Below are 13,880 nucleotides of genomic sequence, written 5' to 3'. Positions count from 1 at the left end.
TAAAGGTTTCCCTCTGCTACACATTTAATCGTGGGAAAAATACGTTAAAAATCAAATAATATTTATATTTTACATAATAACTAAAGGTGTGTATACTTTAGGAATTTTCCAATATGATTTATAAAGAAGGATAAAATGTTTTTTTGTAAATAATAAAATTACAGATTGTAATATATTTTTGATTATGTATGGAATTCCTTCGGTTTCATCGAATCAGTAATTAGTTTGTTGAGAAGAAACGTTTTAGTGAAATTGACATATTTGTTTAAATTGTTACAGAATCACATTCAAATATATACACCTATTTATGTCGCTTTTGACTTAAGTCAAAACTGTATGTCAGCGGAACGAACGAACCTGGTCGAACTATTCTTGAGTTATTGATTAATTATAAACCCTTATAAAATTATTAAGGATTAGGGTCTAAACCTTAAAACCTTAACCTTGGGGGGGGGGGTTTAGGGTCAGGTTAGGTTCTGGCCGGAGTTGCTTGAGCGGATTAGTTTCCACGTCCCAGGAGGGGGTACCAGATCGAGGGAGCTGTTTGCTAGGTCCCACCATGCTTTTAAAATTGCATAGTTTGTGCTGAATTCTGTTGTCAATTATCTGAACTTTTTCAAGATTACAATAAAAAATTTTGATGACATCAAAACATATTATATCCATAGTACAATTTGTTTACATCCATATGAAAATGGGGTTATCTGTAAGTCGGTGATGTCATTTAAAAATCATTTCGGCCTCTGCCCCAATGGCTTCATAGTTTCCCATGTTAACCTTATAAGTATTCATATTTAAAATGAATTAAAGAATTTTTGTCAGCTGTTTCAACTACACAAGTTGGTTCTATGATATTCAATAGCATTAAAGAGGCCACCTCTGTGTCTGGTAAGATTAGAAAACGTTAACAAACACTTTACTTCAATAGACAAGCTCCTCCTGCACATGGGATATCTCTGCTGTAAGCTCCTCCCCCATTTTTTGTCCCTGCTCATTAGGACCTTAGGTCAATCTGTATGTTAGAAAAAGACCCTCAAACCAATGGCCAATCTGTACGCGCGCATAAACATATTTAAATCGACGAAACAATTTTCAAAGAATATTAATTCATAGCACATATAACAATTCATTGTAGTGTATAGAGAGGAAAAATATAATTGTTTATTATCTTCTAAATAATTTAAATTTGCTCACTTTAGGGATTTTATTTTTGTCTAGAAAAATTGTTTTTAATTGGCTTCCGAAAACTATAATGTAGTAAAATTAAATTTGCTAAAACGCTTTCTCTATAATATGAATAACAAGCCATTTTCAGCTTTAAGTACCATCTGAGGAGTTATGGTTTTCTGTCAAAAAAGACAAATCTTTCAAGTTAAATCGAGTAAAACTTTATTCAGAACTATCTTTTGGCCTCAACAGCTTCTAGTTATCTAACTCTAGACAGGAATAGGTTTATGGGTCAGTTGCAGTTCCCTTGTAGTGTAATTTTCAACAAGATAAATAACCAGAAACACAGGGAGATTTTTCGTTATGTTTTAGAATTGTAACAATGTAAAATTAATTATTACTACTTAAGAGTTTTTTTCAAATATCTGTAAATGTGCCAGCATGATTAGAATCTCTGCTTCGTGAAGACTATTATTCACCACCATATATTTTTTCGGGGACCTTTTGAGTGCGGTTTTACTCTTAATACTTGATAAGTACTGTTGCTCTTAATAAAAAAATCATATCGTTCATCTACTCCAAGTGCTTGCAAATGCGGTGCAATCTGCTACACTGCTATGCTTTTCTTACATCCCCTTTCATTATGTCACTTAATAACACATTGTCTCCCACTTTTCTTTATTGGTTCCATGTAAATTATCTGCTTAAATTGGGATTCTACCTAACTTACTTAAGTTTTATTGGGGACCAAGCTTAAAGAAATTGGCGATCGGTGAGAGTGGAACCCATATGATACAGTTTATGATATACCCTCGATGGTTAAACTTTCTCCAGACCTTCGTTTTTAGGCTTCGCTCTTCTTTTTCAACCTCTCTTCTCGGGATTGAACCATCTTCAAACTGAAACCCAATTTTTTCTTTTAGTTTCAATCACTTATCACGAGGCTATTCCTCTGGTATATACAAACATACAACTATTTTTAATTAATTTCGTAATTACACCAACTAAATTGAGCCATTAACAACCTTTAAAGTTCCTTGAAATCTTGTAACATGAAGCTATTTCACAAAACTGATTTCTTATTTAACTAGAAAATATCATTATTCTAATCAGAAAATCTAGATAGAATGATGCGAAAATGCATGATACACAGTAAAATTTCTTCAAATTATGTTTATTTAGTTGGTTATAAGAATACTCTTTATTTACCACAACACTAAAAACAAATTTTAAAAGCACCAATAACCGGTATATTAAGTTATATAACGTGGTTTTCATGGAGTCTATAAATCAGTATATGAAGTAATAACCGGTGTAGGACAAACTGAGCCTCATAACCGAGCAGGTGACATTATTACTGAAACTATGGTGTAATACACAACGTAGACCAACGTCGTGGCGTTGCGTCGTACCAAGAACCAAACTATCTGTTTATTAACATTGTTCATTGGTTATTTAATTTAGCGTACAAAAGCCATTACACTAGCGATGCACATTAGATGTAATATAAATGCTATCACTGTCACTTTTAAATTGTTGGTAAATTAATTTTAGAAAGGCCACACAGCTGCAATTTTTTGAAGTTGAAAGAATTTGTTCAGCAATATGCATTGAGAAACAAACATTAATTCTAGCTAGAACATTACTGATTTGTAACCGTAACTAGAATTGGAAGTAATCATGGTATCTTATAGCCTCAGGATTACCAACAAATATTGAACATGGTTTAGTTTGTTACCAATGGTTGCTTTGTACTGTACCAGCTCACTCCTTGATTTGCTGTATACGATCCACGCACGGGCGGGGCGGTTTGTATATGTGGACGGACAAAAAAAAAACTGGCTAAGTGTAGTGGGTTGCAAGGTTAAAAGAGGCCGCCAACCTCTTTTATATAAAAAAATGCTAGATTAATTAATACTAGTTTAGGTTGCATTGTGCCTTCTTCAGATTGTGCATATATTCGTCTTACATAGTCATTGTCTGGCATAGACCATCACTTGAAGAAACAAAAATAACATTGGCGTAAACATACACACATTATATTACACAGAAAACTGGACACGTAAACATAAAACAAATCGGCCATCAGCCTGCAGTCTAGACTAACCTACTATTTGGTTCACGACCTGCAACCCATCTAAACTAGTTGCTAGGTTCAATTTAAAGGACTAGACATGTGTCTACACCAAACATATTATTTCCTTTGATAAGAACTGTGTTTACCTAGTACCTAGTAATAACTTATAGCCGTGTTTACTTAACACGGGCCCAAGATAAACAGGTACTCTGTTGGTATATATTGTTGTCCTTTGTGTACTCCAATTAAATTAAAATATTTTGAATATAATATATATAGATTTCATTTCAAGGTAAATAAGTAGGCCTAAACTGTACTCATATAAATTACGAGGACGTCCTCCATTACATCAATGTAAGGGGCGTCCTAACACTTTTTGACAATAATTTGGAGGATGGTTTTAGGATGAAGTAAATAAATACAGGTACAGTATATTATAAAATTATGCAATAACTCCAAGTTACATAGAGGATTTATTTTTTATATATTTTCTACCAGCCAACCATAAACAAAATATATCTATGATATTTGAATGGTTGTTAACCTAACCAAGACCTATTACTATGAAAAACTTTCTAAACGAAAATCAATATTCATTTGAGATTTAATTGATAATTATATAAAAACTTAACTTGGACAGCTGAAGAAAGTAGCTTATTTTAAGATATTTCATTAAAAATGTTAGATACAGATGAGCTCAGGCGATAAAGGTGTCAAACAATACAAAATGAGCGATAATAAGTATTAAACAGGCAAAGTAGCAACGAACTTTGACCTGTCACAAAGAACAAAAGTCATTTGACTGCTGAAAGTAGTTCACCTTAATTTACCCCGCAGTTTAGCTGTTCACCTTCCTGGAATTAGGATATTATACAAATTTTTCAGAGCTGATATTTTTATCACCACTTTGTAAAGTTGTAGGTTGTAAAGTGTTAATATATTAATTAATAATAGATATTAACTTTCTACAATTCCTTCTGTTACAGAATAGTTTTAACAATGCACGGGTTTATAGGTATCATTATACTTAAATGAATAGTTTATGTTGTACACATTCACATGTCTCCCTTCCAAACTCAATCAATCATAATTGCATTTCAGAAATATAATATTAAATATTTATGAATACTAAAAACACTCGAAAATTGGGTCCCTGCAAAGCAAAGATAGCGTGTAGGCACCACGTCAGAACATTATAGTCCAGGACCTGACTAGGGTTCTGTGTGCATGTCGTGTATAGAGAATTTTGCTTTTGCATTTCAATATGGGTGTCTTAGGAAGTGTTTTCCACTCGGGTGTCAAGTTCGCACCTGGTACGTTTTCGAGCTATGACGTCATCAAAATGGCGGCCATTGATTTTTTTAAATCGTATATTTCGCAAACTATTTGTCGGATCGGAATGAACTTTTTTTTGTTTGAAAGATAATTTTAAATGCTACCTGTTTTAAATTTACACATTTGTTGTATGTTTAGTACATTCTTCGTAATTTTGCAAAAACCTGTATTTTTAAATATTTTTGTGTTATTTTTGTTTGTAACGTTTTATTGATACAATTTATCAAAAACCCCCAATGAAAAAAGTTGTAGAACGTTTAAAAATCTTTACAAAAATACCAAATTCGATATGTTTTACTCAAAAGATTACGTCAAGAAACTAGATAAATCTCATAAAAACACCAATTTTGGCGCAAAAACGCCTATTAGTCCGGCATCTAGGGCAGTTCGCAAGTCTTATAAAGACAGTTTTACCATTCAATATCGATGTATGTGTCTAAATAAGTGTTTTCAACTCGGGTGTCACGTCTGCACCCACTGCAGTTTCCGGTTATGACGTCATTAAAATGGCGGAAAGGGCTATATTAAAAATAACTATATTTTACATACTATGTATCGGATCGGAATGAACATTTTTTTGTTTGAAAGATAAGCTTACATGCTATCTTTCTTACATTTACACTTTTGTTGTATGTTTAGTAAATTTTTCGTAATTTTGCAAAAACCTATATTTTTAAACATTTTTGAGTTATTTTTGTCGATAACGTTTTATTGATACAATATATCAGAAATAACTTAAAGACAAAGTTGTAGCACGTTAAAAGGGCTTTACAAAAATACCAAATTCGATATGCTTTACTCAAAGGATCACGTCAATAAACTAGAAAAATCATACAAAACAACCTAATTCGGCGCAAAAACGCATATAAATCCGACATCGATGGCTGTGTTCGAGTCATATATAGACAGTTTTACCATTCAATGTTGATGTATGTGTCTAAAGAAGTGTTTTTTTAAGTGCCTGGATTAATTTTCAATTAATCTATTAAATTAACATTGTTTAAGAGTACCTATGTTTTTTGAACGGTAAAAGTGTTTTTGTACATTTATTGGTTACTGAGAAAATAAAAACATTTTTCATTTAAAACTCCAATGTTATTCTTATGGACAATATTGTAACTGTAGTAGTTGGCTTGTTTATGGATATATTTTGATCAAACTTGGCAGATTTATTTATCCAGTACTAAGCTATTAATATTTTAATAAAAAATCCACTTTATTAGTTTCCCTTAAGCAGCAAACCTAGGTATTCTTAAACAAAGTTAATTTAATAGATTAATTGAAAATCAATCCAGGCAAATGGAAATTCGCTTAGTCGACAGGATTGCTGCACCGGGGGTATTTATATAGTGGAAACATTCTTATGGACTAATTACATTGATTTGTTGTGCTTTTATTTGCATAAAAGATGGTAATGGTCTTATTTTAAGTAAAATAGTTGGTGAAATCGTAACATGTAGCAATTTTAAAGACATCATAACCGGAAACTGCAGTGGGTCCAGACGTGACACCCGAGTTAAAAACACTTCTTTAGACACATACATCAACATTGAATGGTAAAACTGTCTACATATGACTCGAACACAGCCATCGATGTCGGATTTATATGCGTTTTTGCGCCGAATTAGGTTGTTTTGTACGATTTTTCTAGTTTCTTGACGTGATCCTTTGAGTAAAGCATATCGAATTTGGTATCTTTGTAAAGCCCTTTTAACGTGCTACAACTTTGTCTTTAAGTTATTTCTGATATATTGTATCAATAAAACGTTATCGACAAAAATAACTCAAAAAACATAAAAATAACTCAAAAATAACTCAATAACAAAAATGTTTAAAAATATAGGTTTTTGCAAAATTACGAAAAATGTACTAAACATACAACAAAAGTGTAAATGTAAGAAAAATAGCATGTAAGCTTATCTTTCAAAAAAAAAAAAAAATGTTCATTCCGATCCGATACATGGTATGTAAAATATAGTTATTTTTAATATAGCCCTTTCCGCCATTTTAATGACGTCATAACCGGAAACTGCAGTGGGTGCAGACGTGACACCCGAGTTGAAAACACTTATTTAGACACATACATCGATATTGAATGGTAAAACTGTCTTTATAAGACTTGCGAACTGCCCTAGATGCCGGACTAATAGGCGTTTTTGCGCCAAAATTGGTGTTTTTATGAGATTTATCTAGTTTCTTGACGTAATCTTTTGAGTAAAACATATCGAATTTGGTATTTTTGTAAAGATTTTTAAACGTTCTACAACTTTTTTCATTGGGGGTTTTTGATAAGTTGTATCAATAAAACGTTACAAACAAAAATAACACAAAAATATTTAAAAATACAGGTTTTTGCAAAATTACGAAGAATGTACTAAACATACAACAAATGTGTAAATTTAAAACAGGTAGCATTTAAAATTATCTTTCAAACAAAAAAAAGTTCATTCCGATCCGACAAATAGTTTGCGAAATATACGATTTAAAAAAATCAATGGCCGCCATTTTGATGACGTCATAGCTCGAAAACGTACCAGGTGCGAACTTGACACCCGAGTGGAAAACACTTCCTAAGACACCTATATTGAAATGCAAAAGCATAATTCTCTATACACGACATGCACACAGAACCCTAGTCAGGTCCTGGACTATTAATAGTAGTTTACGCAACGATTGCATAAAGATAGTGTTAACGAAACTAATTACACCACTCAACAATTAAATTGGCCTGAACAACTGATTAGTTGAGTTCGAAGCATTTACAATCTTATTTTTTATCTCTCAATCCTTAAACCTCATTGGTCGTTTACCCGTTTTGTTATGAGTAAAACTATGCTGTTATGCAAGTTAACAATGCTGTTATAAGAGTCTTTTCAATTCTAAGAACTGAACTGAAATGGCTACTTTAAAAAAACGGTCGTAGGTAAACATTATTAACTTAACGTTTGTAGATTAGTCTCAGCAAGATACCGGGCTTGCTGAGAGCGTCAATTTTATCAAGTTTAAAAAGGCACATTGACCACGGGAAAAAACGAGAAGAAACCAACAATGCGTAAAGATAGTGTTAACGACAAAGGCTCGTGCCTTAAAAACTTCTACAAGTGTCGTAAACACTATTTATGCGATTTGCGTACACTACTTTACCTACGACAGTGTTTTAATTAATAAAAATCACTACTTATAACTTCTAAGAGAGGTAATGTTTTTGTTTATAACCTCTCATTGCCAGTGATGACAGTGATGCAACGAAACATTGTACCGAACACTAATTGCACCACTCAACAATTAAATTGGCTTGAATAGCTGATTAGTTGAAGTTCGAATCATTACATTTTTACTTCTTCTCTCTCAATCCTTGAACCTTATTGGCCCATTACCCGTGTTGTTATGAGTAAAACTATGCTGCTATGAAAGTTAACAATTCTGTTATGAGAATATTTTCAATTTTAAGAACTGTACAGAAATGGTAATTGTATACCTTTTATAAATCGTGTTGTTTAGTGTTTGAAAGAATAATTATTTATGCATTATAGAAACTTTAGGAAAGACATAATATGTAACACGAGCGCAAAGTTTCTTTACTCTACATGAGAGAAATGTTTACGCACGAGCCGCAGGCGAGTGTAGAAAGTTTCTCGAGTGCAGCCACTTCGCACAGTACCTACACAAATAACTATTTTATATCTGGAGATGGCAATATCCGTATTAAGAGTATACCAGTTGAAGTGGTTATGTTCAGTGTTAAGAAAATATATCAGCGTTATTTTTGGAAATGTATAGGATGAGTGATCTTACAAATAGTAGTGTAGTACTGGCATTTGTAGTTAAATAAGAGGTTGTAAAACTGTTTCATATGTGAGAATAATGAATTGGAGAACAGATTAAACGTGTGCACAATAAACACTGTATAACTAATTACTATATGGTAGAACTCTATTTAGTACTGAGGGTACGTAAATGCATTTTCCCAACTTAGGTAATGTTTGTTGACATCAAACAGAACCTTTTAGACGGTGATAAAATACTACACTAAGATATTTCAAAGAATTCACACACTCAATCGACTCAAATGAGTGTACATTGTCAACTGTAGATGTTGGTGGGTCATTATTGGAGCCCTTAGTTAGATAGCCATGCATTAGTTTTATTAAAATTAACAGTTAGCCTGTTCTGATCAAACCAACACTTAACCATGAGCAGACCACTCTAAGCTGCTTCATATACTTCCTCCCAGCTCTCCTTGGAATGTATTAACTGTATCGTCTGCATATAGTTAAACGTTTTTATTGGGCAGGTTTAAATATCCAATGTTTCGTAAATTATCTTTCTGGGTGAACTATTGCATCACAATATAGATAAAACTCCGTCTATATAAAAATATTTGTTGTCTAGTTTTCAAACGAAGTTATTGGATATTACATATATATCTTAGTAACTTGACGTTTTAAGTAGTAGCGACCGAAAAATTTTGTCAAAATCATTAACCAAGACGTTAAAATTGAATATTATTTCTTGTTACTAACAGTTTCATGAATAAATTTGGTAATCCTTTTATTTGCCAACAGATTTAAAAAAATTTTACAGTTTAATTACAAGCTGTGAAATGCTGTGGTAATAATTGAGAATAATACTGAGTGGAATACCTAAAGTAACAATAAAATTGGAATACAGTACATGCGAAGAAAATACATAATTTAATAAATAATGAATACAGGGTGGAAAAAAGTCCCGGGACGGTTAAATATTTCAAAACGTAATATTGATAGAGCTTTAGAACTTGGTACACAGAGACTGGGCATTAAGACCATTTTAACACAATATTCCAAGACCTGCTACCTCTTCAGGGGGAAAGACCGCTAGGAGTCCTCAGTAACCTGTGTACCAAGTTTTAAAGCTCTATCCTTATTAAATTTTGAAATATTTAACTGTACCGGGACTTTTTTTGAGTTCATTGTTCACTTTATTTACCCCGTATACAACTAAATGAATGTCATAAAAAACTGACCGTGAGAACAATAAATAATATTGATAACAATAAACAATGAGGAATATTTAGAGTGAATAACAATTGCGACAAACCAATACAATGAGAAACGGTACATGCAATGGACAGAAAATGAAAAGTGTGTCATAAATAGATCTGTTTCTTCATAACCTAATTTTTTTTTTTGAGCTAAAATGGTATTTTTCATTAGACATTTGTTTGCAATTGAATTTTAATATATTTATCGAAGGTAACAAGCGTAGTTTAACATGAATTCTGACATTTGATCAGATATAGAGTAAATAGTAAAAAATTACTTTAAGCAGTTACAAGGTGGTTTGGGAGTGTTTAGTTTAGCTAATTTTGTGTTTCTTACTACACTAATCTGTATATATACCGTAATACTGTAGGAGTCTTTACACACGAACACTCAATTGTTCACACATGAAAGCTTTGCTTATAGTTCATATTTGAGGTTAATTTTCTAACCTTAAAGTTTTCTCTTTGTTGTCTATCACTATAACCTTCCATAAGTTCACACTCGGTCGTACTAATAAAATATCGACATATTAACCATGAATATCGATCAGATAAATATAGATTAATAAAAATAGATCTACCGCGATTTATCTAGATTAATTAGAAAACGATCAATGCTGTTTGTTAAATGGCTAGATGCATACTCACTTGTTAATTATTTCACTATTATTCTTTATATGCTATGGAATCGTGCGATGGGTAAAATAACCATAACATATCCAAACAATTTCCAACATCCCTTGATAGAGCCAGTATTATTGATAACATTTCCTCGATAAAACTTATCACCATAAGTTATTTTCTTGTTAGTTTTTGTCTCTGCCATTCAGTGCATGACATAAACTTGCTACCTCAAGTAACCTTAACTGGCTCCAAAGTAACTTGTTGGACTTGCTTTCAAAGGCTTAACTTTAAGTTAATTATACGTTCGCCTATCCTAAACCACATGAGGGTCTCTTTATGAAAGCCACAAGTAAAAGGTTCTTCATCAAATAAAACATTAATTAAAAACACTAGTTAAAATTGATCAAAGGACATGTTAGTAATATAAATATATAATAACATTTATGATTTTTTCAATCATTTAAAAATAAATGTATAAAATATACACAGGTACGACATATACCCCATTCAAATAAAATAGTTATTGTCGGAGTGATTTAGCAATGCTAATACACGTACATAAATGTATTTAAACTCTTACTTCTAGGGAACACAATTTGGTAGTATTAGTGTTGAATATGAGCCTATCTGTTAAGTTACCCGTAGTAACAAACAAAAATTCCCAAAAGTCAAGTTCGAGGGTATTTACCACAGCAAAATTACTACAGCATATAGTGCTTGAATGAGACCCAATGCGTCGGCGACGGTGCGTTCCACCACTTCAAAAGTTTCTAAATTCAGTTTCATAATGATTTTTTTGTATCCAGTGTGTGAGTATTATTTTGATAAAACAATCTAAACCTTACAGAAGAGGTCAACTGTAAGAAGGAAGGGAAAGGGTTATGTTTGTTTGTTTAGGGGCCATTTTTCGAAAGAGGAACTATAGCGTAACCTCCTAACGTATCGAGATTTAACTAGTAACGCCCGATTGGCAGATTCAAAACAATATACTTGCATCTTTTTCTTCATGATTTAATTGCATGTTAATGCATTTGGATATTTGCCTCGGATGCACCTTTTTTTAACTAAGCTCAAGTCCTTAAAACCCGTGTGGTTATTTTAGTAAGGTTTAAAAATCTAAAACCTATGTTACCTTCTTACTTTAGTTTTAATCTAAAAAAAACAGTTAATTGTTTTTTACAGTTAGTTTTTTTATCAATAGTGCTAATCCAATATAAAAAGTATTACTCAATTTCCTTCAGTTGATTTTGCCAATTACTTTTGTAAAGGGCAATATAAAAGGGGAGTTGGATTTTAAGTGAAGTGATACATTTTTATGTCTATTAATAATAAATAAAATGTTAAATATTGGGTGTTGAAAGTAGGTGTGTTGAATCCTCTCACAGTGAACTTTTACAGTTTTAGGGGTGGACGCTGTATTTATAGGAGTTAAATATGTTTCCCTATAGCTAATCAGAATTTTTAGGTATGCATATACTAAAACAGCCGTATCATCTTTAGGTTGCTGGCCCAAAGTAATTTAGAGCTCTCCAGGTTACATTCAAGTAGTCAGACCATTCGGTAACATATTGAGGAGTAACCTGTCTCATTGAAACGTGTGCTAGTGGTCTGGCGTTAAACATTAGTAATGTGGTAGCACATAAAACCTCTAATTAGCACATAAATCAAACCGTTTTTTTCGTTTTTATCTTATTTTTTAATTTTAAAGATTTATTAAAATGTGTCTAACTATTTTAACAATAAAGAAAAACATTCTTTAGACATCACACTGTAACCTTTTGTGAAATCGGTAAATATAACGGAGGTTTTTAGTGTATACTTTTCATTTAGATCGTGGCAAATTTTTTTGCAACCATAGCTATTGTTAAGGCTAAAAAAAGGACAGGTTGTTTTCTGTAAACTCAAAACGTGGTTATGTTGTAGCATTTAAACATATTTATCAATTTATTCATTTTGATATCACTGTCATACTTGTGAATACTGACGTTGCTGATTATTATTTATCATAATATACAGTGAGGAGTTTATATTTGCCAGATGCAAATCCTGACTGTATGCCAAATTTCTTGTCATGATGAGTTTTTAACGAATTGTAAATATCAGCATGAATAAAAAAATATTACTTTTTATACTCTTCTAAATCAGCTGTGTTTGATTTTTTAAAGCCTTCACTAAAGCAATATTTTGTGCTATTTATAACTTTTAGTAGTTATAATAACATTTTTCTCATAATATTTATAGTATTTTGCAGCGAAGGTACTAGTACATCAAGAATTATTAGAAAGCATTGTCCTAGCTTATTGTAACCTGATGATAAAGCCCTAAAATGCTAAGAAACGAAGAATGAACGATATTTGTAATGAAAGCAACTGGGTCAAATGTCAGCCTTAGCTCATTTTAGATTTTGCTAATGATTAATCAGGTTCCAGGACACGCTATCCTTTATGATCTACCTAGAACCTCTGATGGTGTTATTCAAACAATGTATACAGCAAAGCCACTCCCTTAAAACTACCTATGACAGATTCTATATATGATATTTCAGAGAGGTTTCAAGAGTTGTTTTTATTTTTATTTTTTTTTCTCTCAAATATTTTTTGTAAATTGGTACGTTCAGTTGGAAGACTAAATGAATATAAGAGTGCGAAGAGTTGATTTGATTTGTGTTTATTATGTATCAATATGTTTTATGTAAGGAATTGACTTAGACAAAAAAAAAAACATAACCTTGTACATTGAATCGTTGTTGTATGCCTTGCAATTACGGAGATAATTCAATAAATTTAAAAATTTAAATTCCCATGTTATTCTTATGGAGAAGAAATAAACTGTTTTAATTTGCTTGTTTATGTATATATTTTAATCAAATTTGGCAATTCATACTAAGCTATAACATAAAAAACATCGTTACCTTCCCTGCAGCAACAAACTTAAGTACTCACTAAATTAATGTTAATTAAATAGGAAATAAATCTGACAATTAATTGTAAGGGGATATTTTAAAAGAAATCCAACCAGGAAATTTGCTTAGTTTGCATGTTTGCTATGGTGGTATTTTAATTATATTATTGTATAATATAATATTTTTTATATTATTGTATTTTATATTATATACATCACACGAGGTTAAAATATTCATAATGACATTTGAAAAATCTATAAAAACTCAATGTTACAACATTTGTAGGTAAATACTCTAATTCTAAACATAAAGATTCTAAACAATTTACATACGATATAAATTGAAATGCATTATTGATAGTGAAAAGTAAACAAAACAAAGAAAGTATTGATCAAAAAGGTCAAAGGACAATGCTGGCCATGACAAAAGGTCAATTGATGTAATTCAAGTCCCCGACTCGTATCAATGGTCCCCAGGAAATGCTAATTCCTTGTGTTTTAATATACCAAAGGATAAATTATTTTAATGTGTTCCATATACATTATACACTTTAAAGAGATTTATTTTGTGATTATTAGGTTTAAATATAAAATATTAGTCCTCTTTAACAAAAAGTAAGAATTTTATAGATATTGTAAGTCTTCTAAGTCTGCAATTTCATGACTGTTACTTCCGACTTTTAGTACATAATGCCAGCTTTTCATGTCTTAGGATTATTTCATGCTGCAGATAAAAGAGAATTTAAAAAGCTT

The 13,880-nt window shown here is 31.6% G+C and overlaps 1 protein-coding gene across 4 annotated transcripts in view; it reads left to right on the top strand.

Moving 5' to 3' along the window:
• The window catches only part of LOC128984528 (synaptotagmin-7-like), an 831,102-nt gene that overhangs the window by 99,000 nt on the left and 718,222 nt on the right, over positions 1-13,880 (top strand). The gene's annotated exons all lie outside the window — the stretch shown is intronic.

The sequence above is a fragment of the Macrosteles quadrilineatus genome, unplaced genomic scaffold (genome assembly GCF_028750875.1).
Source record: "Macrosteles quadrilineatus isolate MER2022 unplaced genomic scaffold, UCM_ALF_1.0 Scaffold_1__1_contigs__length_201487025, whole genome shotgun sequence".
NCBI classification, from domain to species: Eukaryota; Metazoa; Arthropoda; class Insecta; order Hemiptera; family Cicadellidae; genus Macrosteles; species Macrosteles quadrilineatus.
Note: the sequence above shows the minus strand (reverse complement) of the source record. Positions and strands in the feature narration are given on the sequence as shown.